Source organism: Drosophila miranda, chromosome 3 (genome assembly GCF_003369915.1).
Source record: "Drosophila miranda strain MSH22 chromosome 3, D.miranda_PacBio2.1, whole genome shotgun sequence".
Classification (NCBI taxonomy): Eukaryota; Metazoa; Arthropoda; class Insecta; order Diptera; family Drosophilidae; genus Drosophila; species Drosophila miranda.
In genome coordinates this window covers 1,784,183-1,802,623 of record NC_046676.1, presented here as the reverse complement: position 1 = coordinate 1,802,623, position 18,441 = coordinate 1,784,183, and the positions used below count along the sequence as shown (strand labels likewise).

Below are 18,441 nucleotides of genomic sequence, written 5' to 3'. Positions count from 1 at the left end.
CTGTGGTGGGATCCTTTTGTAAATAGCTCACATACATTTTTATTAAATGCACCCATTATCAAGTCATCTGGTATTAAGAGAATAGGCTCATGATTTTGATTTTCAATTGTTTCGGGAACTCCTTTATAGTTTTCGATGTTATTAAAATTTGGTTTAGCATGCTCCTCTCCATAACACCAAATTATTCGATTATTTGAAATGCTTAGCAAATCATTCATTTTGTTTATTAAATTTTCTAAAAACGTTGTCTTACCAGACCCTGAAGGTCCGCAAATAAGCATTGTAAAAGAATGCATAAATTGCTTAAAAATTTTTGGTTATGTTTTATTTATTGATATTTTATAAATGTTTTCTAACATCTAAGATATTCTAATTACGCGTCTCCTGATCGCGCTTTTTGGGACAGTTTTTTTCTAAGTGAGTATCAGATCCGCAATAATTACAATAAACAACTTGTGTGCATCCGCTTTTGTGAGGATCATTTTCAAGCAAACGCTTAAGTGAATCTATTTTAAACAACTAGTTACTACAAGTGTTGAATATAAACTGACAATCTAAACATATGAGTCATCATTACAGTAGACAGCGTAGTTAGAATTTTCCAAGATAACAAATAGCTTAAATAAATTATTTAGAGCACATCTAAGAGGAATTTTTTTGTGGATTCTACAGATTGTAAAAAAATTTGAATAAAATGTGGAACTTTTTCCTACATCGATATCTATAATATTATTTGTTAAATACTTAAATAAAAACTTTTTTTTAATTTCACCACGTACAATGACGGTGCTAAATCTTTTTAGTGGTGAAAGTATTTCACCTAAACTTAAATATGATATTTCACCATCTGACCATTCCAATCCATTTATGGTTTGACGATTAATATTTTGTTGTTTAATCATTTCATTATCCAATTTATTCAGATGATAAGGTGGTTTGAAATGAAAGAAGTTTGGTGTTACTGTTCCGGTTTGCATAAACGCCAATTCCTTAATAAAAAGTTGTTTATTGTTTCCAAAAAGATATTGAAAATCAACTATTACGCTTGAATTCCTGTCGATTGTGTTCATGTTGGTTTGAGATTTTGTAAGAAACTGAATGAGTCGTTGATGTCTATCTCCTTTATATACAGCCCAATTCACTAAGAGTTCTTAGTTTAACAAAAGCATTCAACCCAAATGGACACGCTTCAATCAAAAAGAATTAGGACCACTAGAAAGAGGCAAGATCACGAAGTAATTTTCTGTCTCGAAAATTATGTAGTACATAATTTAAAGCTTAAATGCGGCTTTTCAACTACAAGAAAATTTACTCCAATGATATGGATGCAGCAAAGCAAAAACAATTTCGTCGGTTTAGATAAAGATGAATGGATGCAATTGGTACATACAAGGAGTATATCCAATTGAAACTTGATCGATTTTTTGATTTTGATTTTTGATGACTGATACAATTATAGACTATCCATTATTGACCACTATTAAGTGTAATTTTAGATTTCGAAAATCAGATAAGCGGTATGTTTTTATAATAAATCAGTTTGGAAATAAAATTGAATTTGATAGTGAGTCCTGGAGATCGTTTTTAAGATTAGGCATTTTTTTTTACCACATTTTAATGTTGGAATACGCTACTTAAGCAACAAATTATTTACCTCTACTATAATAATATTATTCCTAAGTGTGCAGCCTTACAAAAGTTTGATGTTCACCTAGCTGATTTAGACGGTACTTATGATAGAAATGTGCAAATAGATTTAACCCGTTTATGCTTTGAAATTTCCAAAAAAATATGTAATCAAATAAAACGCGATGTTCTTGAGTATAGGCAAACACTTTTAGATAAGCAATCATCCCAAGATAGCAATAAAAAATAAAAATTATATTAAAAATGAGTAAGCAACAAGTTGTTAATGAAATACATAAGCCTGCTAGAAGGCATTTTATTCGTCGTAAATTCGTACAAAAGGGAATTAATGACACGTGGAAAATCGATTTAGTTGAAATGATACCCTTTTAGAAGGAAAACAAAAGATTTAGATACTTGCTGACAGTAATTGACACGTTCTCGAAGTATGCATATGCAGTTCCCGTTAAGTCTAAAACAGCTATATAGGCTCTTCACACTGACGACCATCCACCATCCACCATCCATTTCGGGGATGGTCCGTAAGGTTTTGCCGTTCTGAAAATTTCCCAGTTAGTCCACATCCATTTTGGATGTTCCTAAACCGCACGTTTCTATGCGATAGTTAGCCGATGGTTTTCAAATGCAACTCTGAATAATTGTCACTCACAACGAAAAAATGGTATTCACTGCGAAAACGTAAACAATGATTGTGACAAAATAAACAAAAAACAACAACAATCATGCCGAATGGCTCGGATCATGATGCATGATGCAATATACATCATTATAATTGTATAATTGCATCATGTCTCGGATCATGCTCGGCCCGAAAGTCAACGAGGAAGCCGTCGCAAGCGCTTCTGTGGTCATACTTGAAGCCGCTAACGCTGCCGTCCGAAGGAATGTCGAGGCTCCCTCAACCTCAACTCCCATAACTACTACTTTTCCAACTAACACCTCTACGTCCACTGCTCCCGTCTCAACAAATAATTTTGTGACCCCTCTATCTGTTCTTACTGCGGTTGCTCCTCTAAAACCTATTTTCGGCTCTCGACTAATGGCATCGGCTACGGAGGTCGGAACTTCATATTGTCTAGGCTCAACATAGATAGTTCTGCGGGTCTTGTAGTTACCAAATTTAACTTCAAAGTTAAGCGAAATATCTCCTCTTTTAAAATTCTCGTCCCGGATAAGCATGTAAATAGTTTGCTTGACCCTTCTTTCTTGCCGGTGTACACGATTTCTCACCTCTTTACAAATCGTTCCACTAGCCTTAAACATCGAGTTGGTATTCTTTCTACTCCATCTCCGTCTGCTACGTCCTCTGTAGCAAAAAACTAGCTTCTCCTAGTACGTTAAAGATTGCCTATCAGAACGTTCGTGGTTTGGGCAGCAAGCTTTCTCCAAAATCTGGCTTCATTCCTCAATCTCTGATTCCGAGATCCTTATTGACAAATTTAACATTTATAGATCGGATCGTCCATCTCGTGGTGGAGGTGTCCTGATTGCTGTCCGCTCTGACATAACATCCCAACTTTTTTCTGTCGAAGCTCAAAACAATATTGAAATTATAGTAGTTAAACTTCGACTCTCCTCCCTAAATCTATTTATATCGTGCTCTTACATCCCACCGTCCTCTGAGTTTTCAACCTACATGCTTCACGCAGCCCATTTTAAACTGTTTCGTCCCAACTTAATGAGTCCGATTGTCTTATCGTCCACGGAGATTTCAATATTCCAAATATTTCCTGGTCTCCATCCGAAGATGTTTCCATTCATGCAGCACGAAATTGATGTTCAGCTATATTTTGCTTCAAGAGAGCTGATTTTATCTCTTTGAATAGCGCACTTTCTCTGATAGATTGGTCATTCCTCGACGACTTTAATGAGATCGGACCCGCCACTAACGCATTCTACACCACTGGTTTTTCCTTCTTTCCCACCTTTGTTCCATTGGTTTTCCCTCTCAGAAATCTTTCTGGCCCCATTTGGTTCACTCCGCGGCTAATAAACCTAAGGAATATAAAATCTCGTTTATATAAGAAGTTTAAGCTGTCTGGCTCGCACTCAGATTTTTTTAAGTATTCAATTGCAAAATCTGAATTTTCCATTTGTAATACCCTATGCTATAACAGATGTTAAGCTATTAAGCGTTTTTAATAACTGTTGCAAGTTTGATTTAAATAAAAGGTAGAGCGGGTTTAAATAAGGCACAATTTATTGTTATATGTAGACCGACGTATGCGTATATACATATGTATGTTGCAATTTATTGATACACGAAAGCGAAAGTATGTTTGTTAGTTGTATTTATGTGGGTATACATATGTGTGAACGACTGATGAAAAACGATGCGATTTTTATGGCTACGAACATCAACTCCAGACTAACTTAGGCGGGCGGACCGACTTGGGCGTGCCATAATGCAGGCGAGCGTACAAAGAGAGCGATAGAAAGAGAGCGCTATAGCTGCAGCTAATCTCGCCCATAGCTCGGGCTGAAGCTTAGCCGAGAACGAAACAATAGATAGAGCGCGAGAGAACGGCAGGAACAAAGAAGGCAGAGAGTCGAAAGGACGGCTGCTGCTGTGCGTAAGCATTGCGGCAAGCAATGATTTTGTATAGTGGGCAGTGCAAATATCGAACAGTAATGGTGATTTACGTAAGGCTGCACCACTGGCTATAATTTAAAATATTTATGCTGCTTGAGCCGACAACAATTATTTTTCTAAATGCAAGCTCAACTTTAAACGAGATCGTAAACAATTCTTTAAGTTTGTTAACTTTAAACGTAATTCTTCACAATATCCCTCTTCTTTATACTTAAATGGTACTTATGCAGATAACAATTCCGATATTGCTAACCTATTGCTTCATTTTTTCAACTTTGCTACTTTGCTCCTTCTAATAACATGCCCTCTATACTCGCTTCACCTAACGACTATCCTGCCGCGCACTCATATCCTATCCCTTTAAATAGTGCAAGTTGTATCCATCCCCCCTTTATTGATTATGATGGCCTTCTAACTAATTTCAAATCGTGTAAATTTTATTTTCCCACCAGCTGGAAGGAATCATACATAATTCCTATTCATAAAATGGGGTCTAAATCAGACGTGTCAAAATACCGTTGTATCTCGAATTTATCTGCCATTCCTAAGCTCTTCGAAAAAATTATTACTTCTCAGCTCCAACACTTTTGTATTTCCCTGTTATCACAATCACAGCACGGATTTGTAAAACATCGCTCAGTTTCGTCTAACCTCCTTGAATTTTCCTCCTATGAAAATGCCGGATTTGCAAAGGAATGCCAAACTGACGTAGTGTATACTGATTTTAGTAAAGCTTTCGACTCAGTTAATCACAATCTCCTCATCCACAAACTATCTTTACTAGGATTTCCGACCAAACTTCTTCTCTTTACTAATGCGTACCTTTGCAATCTTTCTCAGCGTGTCTGCTTCCAATCTTCTCTTTCTAAACCAGTTTTTGTCTCTTCGGGTGTGCCGAAAGGTAGCCATCGCGGGCCCTTATTATTTAACCACTTTATCAATGATCTTCCCCAAGTTTTAACTAATTCTCGAGTCCTAATGTATGCTGATGATATCAAGCTATGTTTTTCCTACAGCGAACCGGTGTCCCCGTTATTTCTTCAATCGGCAACAAGCCCTACCTTTTTGACTTCACAATTAATAACATTTCCTTGGAAGTTAATAACTTAGGCATTACCTTCGTACCTTACTTATGTTTTAATTCTCATATATGCGCTATTTAACTTGCACTCGCTTGAAAGCCGTAGGACTTTCTTTCTCTTTCTCCACAAACTTCTCCTAGGCGAGGTGGAATCCTCGGCCCTCATTAGCCTTATCAGTATTGCTGTCCCATCCCGCCCGACTATCCTGTCCTTCAAACTACTCTGACCATGAATCTTTCCGTAGCCTCTGCCGCGACTACAATAAATTGTTCCATCTTTTTTCCTTTGATACTTGCGCTCCTAAAGTAAAATCTTCTTTAGAGAATAATTTAACTTTAAACTTTCTTCTTCCTTGCATTGTGATAATTTTATAATTTGTACATTCCTATTTGTACACAGTTTAACTGTACATAGTTGAACTCTAAACATTAAACATATCACCGTTCAATAAAAATTAAGTCTATAGATGTAAACAAACAAAATGAAGAGTTTATTTTGAAAACAGCTTATAATATTTGTAAGGTATTTCGTAAACACAAGTGTTCCATTGGTGATCCTGTTAGAATAAGTAAATATAAAGGTATTTTTACGAAGGGCTATGATCCAAATTTGTCCAATCTTAAATGTAAAGTCTAATAATCCTGTAACATATGAACTGGAGGACTATAAGGGGGAAATGATCAAAGGCACATTTTATGATCAAGAACTTCAAAAAGTTAAAGATGAAAATGCTTTCTTAGTGGAAAAAATACTCAGAAGAAAAAAAGAACAAGTTTTTGTTAAATGGCTAAGTTTTGATGAAACACACAATTCATGGATAGATAAAAAGAGTATATTCAAAATATTTATCAGATTTGATTTATTTTGTATATTTTTCACATTGAAATATAGTTTTAATTATATACAGATTAAAAATAAAAATAATATTATGTTAACTATTACTAACATCTAAAATATTTTTAATTTCACAGTGATTATGAGCTAATGTTGAAATATTATCAGGTAATATAAATCTTCTGGCATCCTTATAATTTAGACTTATCTTATTTACAATTTAAGCACCTAAATATCTTTCTGCTCCATAATTATAGCGATGGCGATAACACGGCGGTAAGCCTAGAACTAAAAGGGAATCATCTCAGGCTGGTGGCGTCCTATATGGCCCACGAGGAGGATGATCCTCCGAACGACCTTGTTCGCAAAATAGCCAGCGACAGCGAAAGGACGGACAAAGACCTACTTATAGGTTGCGATGCCAACGCCCACCACACCCAATGGGGGAGCACGGACACGAATGTAAGGGGTGAGTCACTGTTCAGCTTCATCCTGAACTCAAATTTATTCATATGCAATCGGGGTAACGACCCCACATTTATAGTTAAAAGTCGGCAGGAGGTCATTGACCTCACGCTAGTGTCAAGCAAACTGCTGGACACAATCAAGAGCTGGAGAGTCCTAGGAGACCACTCCTTCTCGGACCACAGGTATATCGAGACGATATTATCCTTCGATATTCCCAAACCAGCCGACTATATCACCCCAGAAAAGCCAACTGGGAAAAATATAACACAACCCTGGAGGAGCTACTCCCTCCTAACGCCCCTAATTGCCCGAACACTGAAGACAACCTAAACCGTCTTGTGAACAGGTTTACGGATGCGTGCAACAAAGCCTTCAAGGCAGCATGCCCTTCTACCAGACCAAGGGGGAAGAAGAAACCCCCCTGGTGGTCTAAGCAACTAGACACCCTTCGTAGAACTTGTAGGACTCTATTCAATAGAGCCACAAGAACTAAGGAGGATACTCACTGGGCAGACTCTAAAACCAGTCTAGCACTATACAAAAAGGAAACGAGGAAGGCTAAAAGAGCCTCCTGGCAAAAATTTTGCTCCGAAATCGAGGAAACTTCGGAGGCCGCAAGACTCCGGAAAGTTCTCTCAAAAACTACCCCCTCGGTAGGTTACCTCAAAAAGAATGATGGCACGTGGACCAACTCTAGTGAGGAGTCCCTACACATTCTGCTCGACACGCATTTCCCCGGATGCACATCCACCGAGCCGTCACACCTCCCAGGAGAGGGATCGGTAGAGTCGATGGACCATATCCTTACAAAACGGAACATAAGTTGGGCAGTAAACAGCTTCAACCCGTTTAAATCGCCAGGCCCGGACCAGGTAATCCCGGCCCAACTTCAGAAGGCCGGGGATACGGCCATCAACTGGCTACATAGTTTCTTCCGGAAGATACTGGCAGTATGTACAATACCACAAGCTTGGCTTAAGGCTAGGATAGTCTTCATCGCTAAGGCAGGGAAAGCCTCACACTCAACCCCGAAAGACTTTAGACCAATCAGTTTATCGTCTTTCCTACTCAAAACCTTTGAGAGACTTATCGGGTTACAATTACGGACTACCATAAGTCCCCAGCTGTACTCAAGTGCGCAGCATGCCTACCGGAAAGGAAAATCCACGGAAACGGCACTTCACGAAGTGATCTCGAGTGTAGAAAAATCCCTGCATCTCAAAGAATACTCACTAATAGCTTTTCTCGATATCGAAGGAGCCTTCAACAACGTCACACCGGGCGCCATTACAGAAGCCCTGACTGACCTGGGGGTGGACCGTCACTTGATGATGCTCATTGATCAATTGCTCATACGCAGGACGGTGACATCATCGATGGGATCGTCCACCCAGTCAAGGTATGTCAACAGAGGAACCCCGCAAGGGGGAGTTCTGTCTCCTCTTCTATGGAACATTGCAGTCAATAAGATTCTATGCGACCTGGAAGAGGGGGGCTGTAAAGTAGTGGCATACGCGGATGACGTTGCAATTATCTTTGCGGGGAAATACCCCCAAACACTATGCGACCTAATGACCGCAAAGCTTGCTCGATTGTCCGAATGGACAGAATCGCGCGGATTGGGACTAAATCCCTCGAAAACGGAACTCGTGTTATTCACAAAAAAATACAAGGTCCCGCCCCTCAACCCCCCAACACTAAACGGATACAGGCTCTCCTTCAGCGACAGGGCCAGTTACTTAGGGTTGGTAATTGACAAAAAGCTTAGCTGGAACCTGAATGTCAAGGATAGAGTGAGGAAGGCAACGACAGCGTCTTAGGGACTCTGAACAATGGGTACCCCAGAACATAGGTCACTCATCTATACTAAATAAAATCAACATGGTCCCAGCAAGAACGGACTATCAAGTTCCAATGGAGCACACGGAGACTCCATTCAGCATAATCATCCCTCATAGAGACGATTGGCTCGAGGGACTCCCCGGCCCAGACGGGGCCATAAGCATCTTCACGGATGGCTCAAAACTGGACGGCAGGGTTGGAGGAGGAATCTACTCTGAACAACTTAACATAAGGCAATCTTTCAGGCTTCCGGATCACTGTAGCGTCTTCCAAGCGGAAGTTACAGCAATCAGGGAGGCTCTGTACTGCCTTCACACGGTTACCACCACGGCAACCAATCTAAACATCTACAGCGACAGCCAAGCTGCGATCAGATCACTTAACGCGATCTCCTCGAACTCGGCTACTGTGGCGAAGTGCCGCAGATCTCTTCACGAGATGGCTCAGCAATTTGCTATCAGCCTTATATGGGTCCCGGGCCACCGGGATATCGAGGGCAACTGCATAGCGGACGAGCTGGCCAGATCTGGCACTACAACCCCCCTTCTCCAAGATAAGGAGGATATTTGTATGCCTATGGCCACCTGCAAGCTCATCATAAAGGAGCAGTACACGCGACTGATAGACAACAAGTGGCAAATAGGGCCACGTTGTCGCACAGCTCGGCAAACATGGCCGACCATAGATAAGAAGCGCACCTCAGAGCTCTGCAAACTAGGCAGGGAAAGGTGCAGCGCAGTCATACGTTCCCTCACAGGACACTGGCTAGTAGGCACCCACGCAAACAAGCTGGGTGCCCCATACAATGATTTCTGCCGCAGCTGCAGAGACGAGGACGAGGAGGAAACAGTGGAACACCTGTTCTGCTCCTGTCCAGCTCTCAGCAGAAGGAGGCTGCATCACTTGGGCTCTGCCTTTCTGAACGACATCTCGGAGATGTCCACGCTATGTCTCAGAAAGATCGTCAACTTTATAAGGGCATCTGGATGGGACAACTGTTGACAGGGAATGATCCCAAGCGGTATCACAACGGGCCGAAACCGGCCTAAGTGTGCTGGGCTCCGAGCGAGCTTGGCGGCCGTCTCTACCTAACCTAATCTATTTACAATTTCAGTATAATTGTTATGACCCCTACTTCTAATAACTCTCTGTTGCCCATAATATGTTTTTTTATGTTTAATGAATTAAATATAATGAGTATGAGTAAATCGTTTCACCACTGACTTTTTTACGCCCTTAACCTTTCTTACGTTATAGTCAGTGTTATCATCTTTAGCAATTAAATATGAGTATGCTTTCTCTTTTAATCCTGCAAACGACATCATTATTCATCATTTGAGGCTTGGTAATTTGATGTATCAAAGCGTTTAGAATTGTCTTTAATTAAATCATAAAAATCTTCTTCTGATGATATAATAAATGAATCTGTCTCCATATAGAGTATTTTTGACGATGGACATTTTACAGAATGAAAATTATAGAAATAGTCATACATTAACCATTTTAAAAGTTCTAATACACTAACTCCAATGTATATGGGCCTATCATAAAAAATTCTGGCTTAGTTGATTCAATGGCAGCCAAATTATCCCCAAAGATTTCAACACTGTGGAAATTGCAATTGCATTTGCAATTTAATGCGCTCCAAACCATCTGAGCAAAGTTGTAGTCTTCAAAACTACATTCTTCATCATTTAGTGAATTATAACAGTATTCTCTCGAAGGAAGCAGGGGTTCATCAAATTTTTTAAAACTATCTAAATAATCATACAGAAATACTCCCTTTCGTCGTAGCACATCAAATTTTTCACGTTGATATTTAGTTTTCAAAATTTTTAAAATTCGCTATGTCCATATAACTAGCGAGTTTTTCTAAGCTTGAATTTAAAAATCTTTTTGAATCTATATATCTGATTTTATATTGATGAAGATAAGATTCATCTAGCTTACAAATTTTAGTTAACGCAATATATAACTCTTTATTGCAAGGAATGGGGGTTAGATCATCTTTTATTGATAGAACAAATAAATGTATATCATAACGAGACAAGTTATGAAAAACTACAGGGAAAAAGGGATTGCTTGATCTAAATGTCTGTTTACACACCTTATGAATAGGCCCTACATATTGGCCTGTAAACTGATCAAAGAATTTTTCTCGATCATCATCAGAAATTTGTTTCTCGCAGGCATAGCACACGCCGTGTTCCTGGTAATCCTCATCACAAATGTTAAACAGGTAGATTGGTTTTTTATAGGACTTCCAGTACTTCTCATAAAGCCCATCGGTTTTCATCCTAAGTGTTTGACAAAATTTTTGGATGCAATCCGCTCCTGAAATACCGAAATCATAATGTTTATGAGTTTATTACCTTTGTTGGATTGTGAAAATATTTACCTTCATATGTCCACATCTCATTTAGATGAGCATTGTATTTATGTATAATATAAAATGATGCTGCACATGCTTTTTGCCTCTGTGCCATAGTAGTTGATGATTTTGATGGTTCATTAAGATTTATATGGTAATTTTCCAAAACTGCTTCGATGTCAGCATAAATTACTACTGGTGGAGATAGTTTTTTAGAAAAACTTTTGAATACAGTTTTGGTATTAGGTTTAGCAACTTTTCCACACTCTTTAGTGTCATGTATAGTATTTGTTGTACTATCAAATTTCAAACAGTTCTCGCAAAAATATGCAGTATTATGGGATTTACTATGTTGTGAATAACATAATTTCCTCATGCATGTTATATATGCATAATGCATCATTCGCATATTATCACTATTAATTCCAAGCAAGTTTATGTGGTGAGTCCGAATTTTCTTAGTCCTCACTGTGGGTCCCACAACGTTTTTTCCATTCTCATCGACTTCATAAACATTGATGCTAAAATCCTCATTAGCTGATTCGAATCGCTGGATTCCTGTGCTTGTTATTGGAAACTTAATTCCGGAAAAATTTAATCTTACTCCTTCATAATAAATGATGTCTTGCCGTATGTTTCCGCACCGATAGGATGATGGTATTGTTAACTTATCTCGGGAAATTTTTTTTATGCTGCTGTTTGATATATAGTTTTAAGGTGTTTTCCATAGGATAATGATGATAAAACACACCACTTGAAACAAAAATCATCGTAATTTATAACATTTATTAGTGCATTTCGTGACTTAATTTTTTTGTGGGCTTGGATAAACCTGTTTGCAGCGATATGCTGCAAGCTCATGGTAAGCTCAAAATATTTAAAACTTTTTATTGCCCAACCTTAATCCTTCTTCTGGAATTCACTGCTGAGAGTTATTAAAATTTCTATGGTATCCTTTAGATGATCATCAATCAGCTCGTTTTCAAAAATTGGTTTGTATGGAGTAATGAAATGCTTCAGTTTTTCTGTTAAGCTTTCATCATCAGTGTTTCTAACGTATAATCCATATACTTTTAAATTGTATTTTATTGATCTGTACTCACTCATACAGTGACGCAATAAATTGATAATATCATTTTTGCAATCATGAAAAAACTCGTTTAAATCAATCTGTTCACTTTTATTTGAGTGAGCACGATATGATTTTAAAGGAAATTGCGACTCCGTTGAAACTAAAATGACGTTTTCATTTTCCTCTAGTTCAGCTGCTCTTGCATTCTTATGTTTGTCCGACATCATATGGCGTCTTTCCCTAGACGGAGGGTAACTTTCACCGCAAATTGAATAGTCAATAATCCTTAGTTCCATCGGAGTATCCAATCGAGGCCGTTTTGAAGCTCCTGACGTTGAAGGACCTTGGAGATCACTTGAATTAGATCCTCTGCTCATAAGAATCTCAAAAGCATTCCTAGGTCCCAAGCATGCTTCATAATGACTATCAAACTCTATTAAGTCGATGGACTTAGAGCAAAGGTCACACACCACATTATTACGAGAGTCAGAGCATCTCTCATAATGAGATTGAAACTCTATTAAGTCAACGGACTTATCACACATTTTGCACTTAATTTTTGATGCCATTTTAAGTTTTATTTTTTTTTTGTATCGAGCTAACCACTTTCATTATTGAAATAGGGCTAAGGGTTTCCTTTCTAAATGGCATCCTTTTTATCGCCCCCAAACACCTTCTTAATCGTTTATATACAAAACGAACAGTACCTGCTCACAAACCTGTTTCAAACGATTCCTACTGGGTCAATCTAATAATATGAGGTACAGGTTACAACCTCTATTCTACCTGAAATCCACTTATTCTTTTTGAGTAATCCTCACTTGGAACCTGTTTCAAACGAATCCTATGATTCTCTTGTAATAAGAGGAAGTAAAATTCAACCAATCAAAAGTAAAACAGAAAAAATTGAAAATAAATAGTGTTTAAATGTGTTATATTTATTATATACATATGTATATATATTATTTTTAGAAAAATACATAAAATATTCTTATTATTATATAAATATGTATTCGTATTATTAAAATTTCGCCTCAGTTCATTTTACCGCAGCAATTAAATCATCATCATCTTCGTCCCGAAGTAGTTCCTGGAGTCGAGATCTTTTATCATCGTCCTGATTATCTACTAAATCGAAAATGTTGTCATCATCCGGGAAAATGTATGATGGATTATCATTATTAGGCGTTGCATTCCTTGGGTTATCGTCGTCATCATCCCATTTAATGTCACTTAACCAGTTGATGTTGCTCTCGAGATAGGTTTGGGTCTTAATCCCAAGAATCAGGGACAGGTATACGGAGCTCGGCTGAGAGTCCAGATTTATGGTTGATTCCGGTTGGGAATCGATAAAAATGATTTTGAGGTCATCCATCGTTGTTGAAAGATTACTAGTTTCTGTACTAGCTGTTACTAGCCGTTTTTCAGGAAACACTTAAAAAATACCTCTAAACTATCACATTAGATTCATTGCAAAGGGATGACCTACCTGTTTGAGGGTTGTTAGAATTGCAACATGGAACCAATCGTAAAAACAGTTTCATTGACAGTAAGAGGGAGGAGAGAGGATGTAAATGAGCGAAGGATCGATTTGAGAGGATTTTACATGGTTGAGAAAGAGGATTGAGATCGAAGTTAGTTTACATTATCACCGATAAGTGGCGCCACCAAGTAGTGAGGATAAGGGACGGCCGTATATTTACTATAAGTAGCATTAATTAATTTGTATGTCTTCCTATTATAATTTTATTCCTTGTGTGCTACTGTATATATCTCCATTAATTATGTTGTGAAGGCATAAGCCTCCACAAAAACCTGACCACAACACCATCCCCTGAAGGGACAGCCTCGGGGGGCTTATTATCTCATTATTATCTCATTTTATTACTACTATTATTATTATTATAGCAAAGACAACACTGAATCCTTATTTTCCCAAATAAAAGTAAGAAATAGGCTAAGAAAACCCCCAAATAGTGAGGCCTTTTTACTTAGTAGTAGAATTAAGAGAACCAACCCGGAAGAGAGACGCGTACTACGGCCACGCAATTAAGAGAACCAACACGGAAGAGAGACGCCTACTACGGCCACGCAATTAAGAGAACCAACAGGAAGGGAGACGCACGGTCCAGCCCGGGCCAGGCTCGGGAGTGATCTCCGAGGGCTGAGCCAGAACGGTTGTACCAAATAAGCAGTGCCCCGACCCCGCGCGAAGTGAAAAGTAAGCCGTGACCACCGTGACGAGGACCCGCCGCAGGACCCAAAGAAGGGAAAACAAGGGTGAGCCACCTCACGTATGTGAGCTCTGGGGGGATAGATCGGTGCAGTAGGCAGGGTATAAGCTCAGGAGCAGAAGTTTCCCACAGTGTTAAATGCATATCGATATCCACATGGTGTTTATGATATTTTTGTCGTATTCCCCCACAATAAAGACACCCACCTCAACCCACCAGTTTCCGAACTTTCGCCCGTAGGAGTCCCTCACCCCCTCCCCCTCTCTTCCCTATTCCCTGGGGGCCCGGCGAAGTGGATGTGAGTCGTGGATCATGCGGCATCCACCAAGCTGGGCTTCCCTTTCCTATACCTTTCTCCCCTGGGGACCCGGCGATGCTGGATGTGAGTCGTGGCATCCGCAAAGCTGGGTTCCCTCTCCTACACCCTCGCCCTGGGGACCCGGCGACGCAGATGTGAGTCGTGGATCATGCGGCATCTGCTAAGCTGGGCTCCCCTCTCCCATACCCTTCCGATCCCTGACCCAAACCCCTTCTCCCGCCACGCATGACCCCCAACGCACGTCTCTGCAGCTCCCCAAGCCCGGGTTCACCCACGCCTCGATCCACCCCACGGGTGCGCTTTCGCCACGAACGGCTCTCCCCTTAGGTCCTCCTCACCCAACAAATGTTGCTGTGTGGAAGGACCGGGCCCTGGACAGACTGAGAAGCTGTACCTCGGCCTGAGAACTTCCTTACAGATGGCGCCCGAGCAGGGACTCACGAGGGGAGAGTCGGTGAGCATAGGGAATAAGTGAAAAGTGAAAAGGGAACTGAGCAGCAGCAGAAAACTTCAAATCAGGGATTAGCAGCCCAAAATCAGAGCCCCGGCGAATAGCCAGCACCAATCTTTGATCCCTCGACTTGTGTACAGCTGAGGCTGGTTTACCTAATACCCCCCCAAGCAACAGCCGCCGGCACGTGTCCCAGACGCGCCGGCGAAAACCACGCGGAAAACCACGCAGCCAGCCACCTACGCAGTAGAAAGAGACGGGGAGAGACGCCGAAGACACCGCGTGCCGGGAGAAAATGGCCGCGGACGGCGCCTAAAACTTTGGCACGCGACGGCGACAAAGCGGCTCCAGCGACAGAGCAGCAAAGCAGCAGCGACGGAACAGCGAGACAGCGGCGGAGCGGAGAAGAGCAGCAAAACAGCAGAGACAGAGCAGCGAGACAGCGGCAGAGCGGAGAGGTGCAGGAAAGCAGCGGCAGCGGCGCAGCGTCAGAGGAGCAAAGCAGCAGCGGCGTCCCAGCGACAGAGCAGCGAGGCAGCGGCAGAGCGGAGAAGGCGCCGCGACAGAGCAGCGGGACAGGGACAGAGAAACCAAGCAGCGAAGCAGCGGTAGAACAACGGAGCAGCGAGGGACAGCCGGCGAACGCAGAGGAGCAGCTACATGGCAGAGGAGCCCTCGGTCACAAAGGAATGGCCACGGCCAATATAAGGCGGAGCAAGAACACGAGTCGGGGAGTTACCACCGAGGAGTCAGACAGTCACTACCGAGCAGTGAGGGAGTCACTACCGAGCAGTCAGAGAGTTATTACCGAGCATTCAGAGAGTTATAATCGAGCTTCCACATGAACCGTTCCCTGTACCGTGCCACGTATCCTTCGACAGGATCATCCAACCCAGTGCTGTGTATCCTAGTACAGGAGCCCCCGACCCAATACCGTGCTGATAACGACTCGCACCGGTGCCCCGAATAGTGGACCAGGATCAGGATGAACATCCGCTGGATAACGTCCCGCAGGAAGGACGAGCTGCAGAGCCTGGCTAAGGAGTTTGGACTAGGAGAAACTGGGACTGTAGAGGACCTACGGAGCCGGATTACCGCATTCATCGCACGCCCTGGGCACCCCGAAGCCGTGCAGGCAAGGCTGGACGAATTGGCTACACACTTTGGGAACATACCGAGCCCCAGGGACCACCGGAGCCCAGCCACGTCACCCGGGCCAGGGAGCCGGACGAAGATGGAAGACAGCAAGGAGGGACCAAAACTGCGATTGATTATACCCGAGCTGCCCAGCACGAGCCAAGGATCCACGAGCAACCACAACGAGCTGCCCAAGGACCACTCCAAGGAACCAGACCAGAGGCGTCCAGCAAGAACCACGAGCCAGGACCCACTACCACTGGACCCCTGGCCACGACTAGCCACCAGACAACCACGGAAGGAGAACAGCCACGTTTTCCTCAGGGACATCGGGTCTCACGCCCCGGAGGGGGTGAGATCTCGTACTCGTTATTGGCGGACAAACTCCGGAAATGGGGATTTACTTTCGACGGCCACGCGGACCCACTAGCGTTCATCGAAAGGCTCGAGGAGCGAGTGGAATCATACGGCGGGCGCCCCGAGCAGTTGCCGCGAGCCATCTCCGGTCTCCTTACAGGTAAGGCCGAAGGATGGTTCCGAACTTTTCAGATGCAGGGACAGAATTGGACAGACTTTCGGAAAAAATTCCTAGAATTCTTCCTGCCCCCCAGATACTTCCAGCGACTGGAAGACACCATACGAAGTCGGGAACAGAAGCCCAAGGAATCCTTCCGGGATTACCTTATCGAATTACGTCTGTTGATGCAGCGAGCCCATTACACTCGGGAACAGGAACTCGAGCGGATCTACGAAAATCTCCGCCCGGAGTACCAAATGTACACGCGCAGACAGGATTTCCGATCCCTCACAGAATTGACCCAGCTCGTCTCCGCCTACGAAACCGCGGGACCGAGAAGCACTCCGCAGCATCGGGACTGCGCAGAACCATCGACCCCGTGCCGCCTTAACCGGCAATGGAACCAACCCCCAACGAGGCAACGCACACGAGACTCCCGGGAAAACCGAGATCGCCAACCGAGGAATCGGCCAGGAGGAAGAGCAAGCGATCGGTGTACAACGAGCCTGCCGGAACTGCGGGGAAAACGGCCATTTCAGTGGTGCGTGCACAAACCGACAGAAGCTGTTCTGTTGGGAATGTGGCCACCGAGGGGTCCGGACCATCAACTGCTGCCGGAAACCCGCGTCAGGAAACGGGTCGGGTCTCCGCCCAACTGGGACATGGACGGAGGCGCGCACCCAGGAACAGGAGAAACCCACCCATTAAGCATGACCGGAGGAAGGATCGGTGCCCTGGTGGACATCAAAGGGAGAGCATTTGCTGTCACCCTCGACACTGGAGCCACACGATCCTTCATCAGTGAGCGGCTGGCGAAGGAGATAGGGACGACCAAAAACAGGCGAGAGGTAAGGACCAGGATCCGCCTGCCAGATGGAACCAGGAAGGAGATCAACCAAGCGATAGCAGTCACAGTGCGCCAGGATCAACAAGAAACACAGGTATCTCTTCTTATACTCCCCACGGTATTAGACGACTTCATCTTGGGACTCGACTTCCTCTGTGGCATCCGCGCAAGAATCCACTGTGGACGGGCATATCTACAGCTGAAGTTGCAGCAGAAACCCGCCGGGACGGGCGCCCAGCCACGCCCACAGGCCGTCACGTTTGCGGACTCCACTGCCATCCGAGACCAGCCCCAGACCAACACCCCACAGCCAACCACGAACCATCCAACCGCCGCGACAACAAGACCTTACCAGACAAGATCAAGCAACAACCCCAGGACTACGCCACCACAACAGGACACGAAGAAAGCTACGACGGAAAGAACTGCGACACCGATGGATCCAACCATGGCCCCGGCACGAATCCCGACACCAACAGGACAACGCAACACAACAAGGACTTTGGCAGAGACAGTTACGGCTCCACTGGATCAATCCAGGGTCAGCTCGTCGAACCAGGAGTCACCAACAGGACACAGCAGGAAGCAAGGGACTTTGGCAGAGACAGCTACGGCTCCACTGGATCAACCCAGGGCCAGCTCGTCGAACCAGGAGTCACCAACAGGACACAGCAGGAAGCAAGGGACTTTGGCAAAGACAGCTACGCCTCCACTGGATCAATCCATGGCCAGCTCGTCGAACCAGAAGTCACCAACAGGACACAGCAGGAAGCAAATTACTTTGGCAGAGACAGCTACGGCTCCGCTGGATCAATCCAGGGCCAGCTCGTCGAACCAGGAGTCACCAAAAGGACACCGCAGAAAGCAGAAGACTTCGGCAGAGATAGCTACGGCTCCACTGGATCAATCCAGGGCCAGCTCATCGAACCGGGAGTCAGCAACAGGACCCAGGAATCACCAGGATACTCCAGCAAAGATAGCTGCGGCCCCGCGGGATCAATCCAGGGCCAGCTCATCGAACCGGGAG

At 43.2% G+C, this 18,441-nt stretch overlaps 1 long non-coding RNA gene across 1 annotated transcript; it reads right to left on the bottom strand.

Annotated features, from left to right (window-relative positions):
- Positions 1–299: 299 nt before the first annotated feature.
- Positions 300–2,389, bottom strand: LOC117188454. Its single transcript, XR_004472589.1, has 2 exons — positions 1,655–2,389; positions 300–1,212 (listed from the first exon to the last, which is right to left on the bottom strand). It is a non-coding gene; the product is annotated as an uncharacterized LOC117188454 (long non-coding RNA).
- Between the last annotated feature and the right edge of the window lie 16,052 nt (positions 2,390–18,441).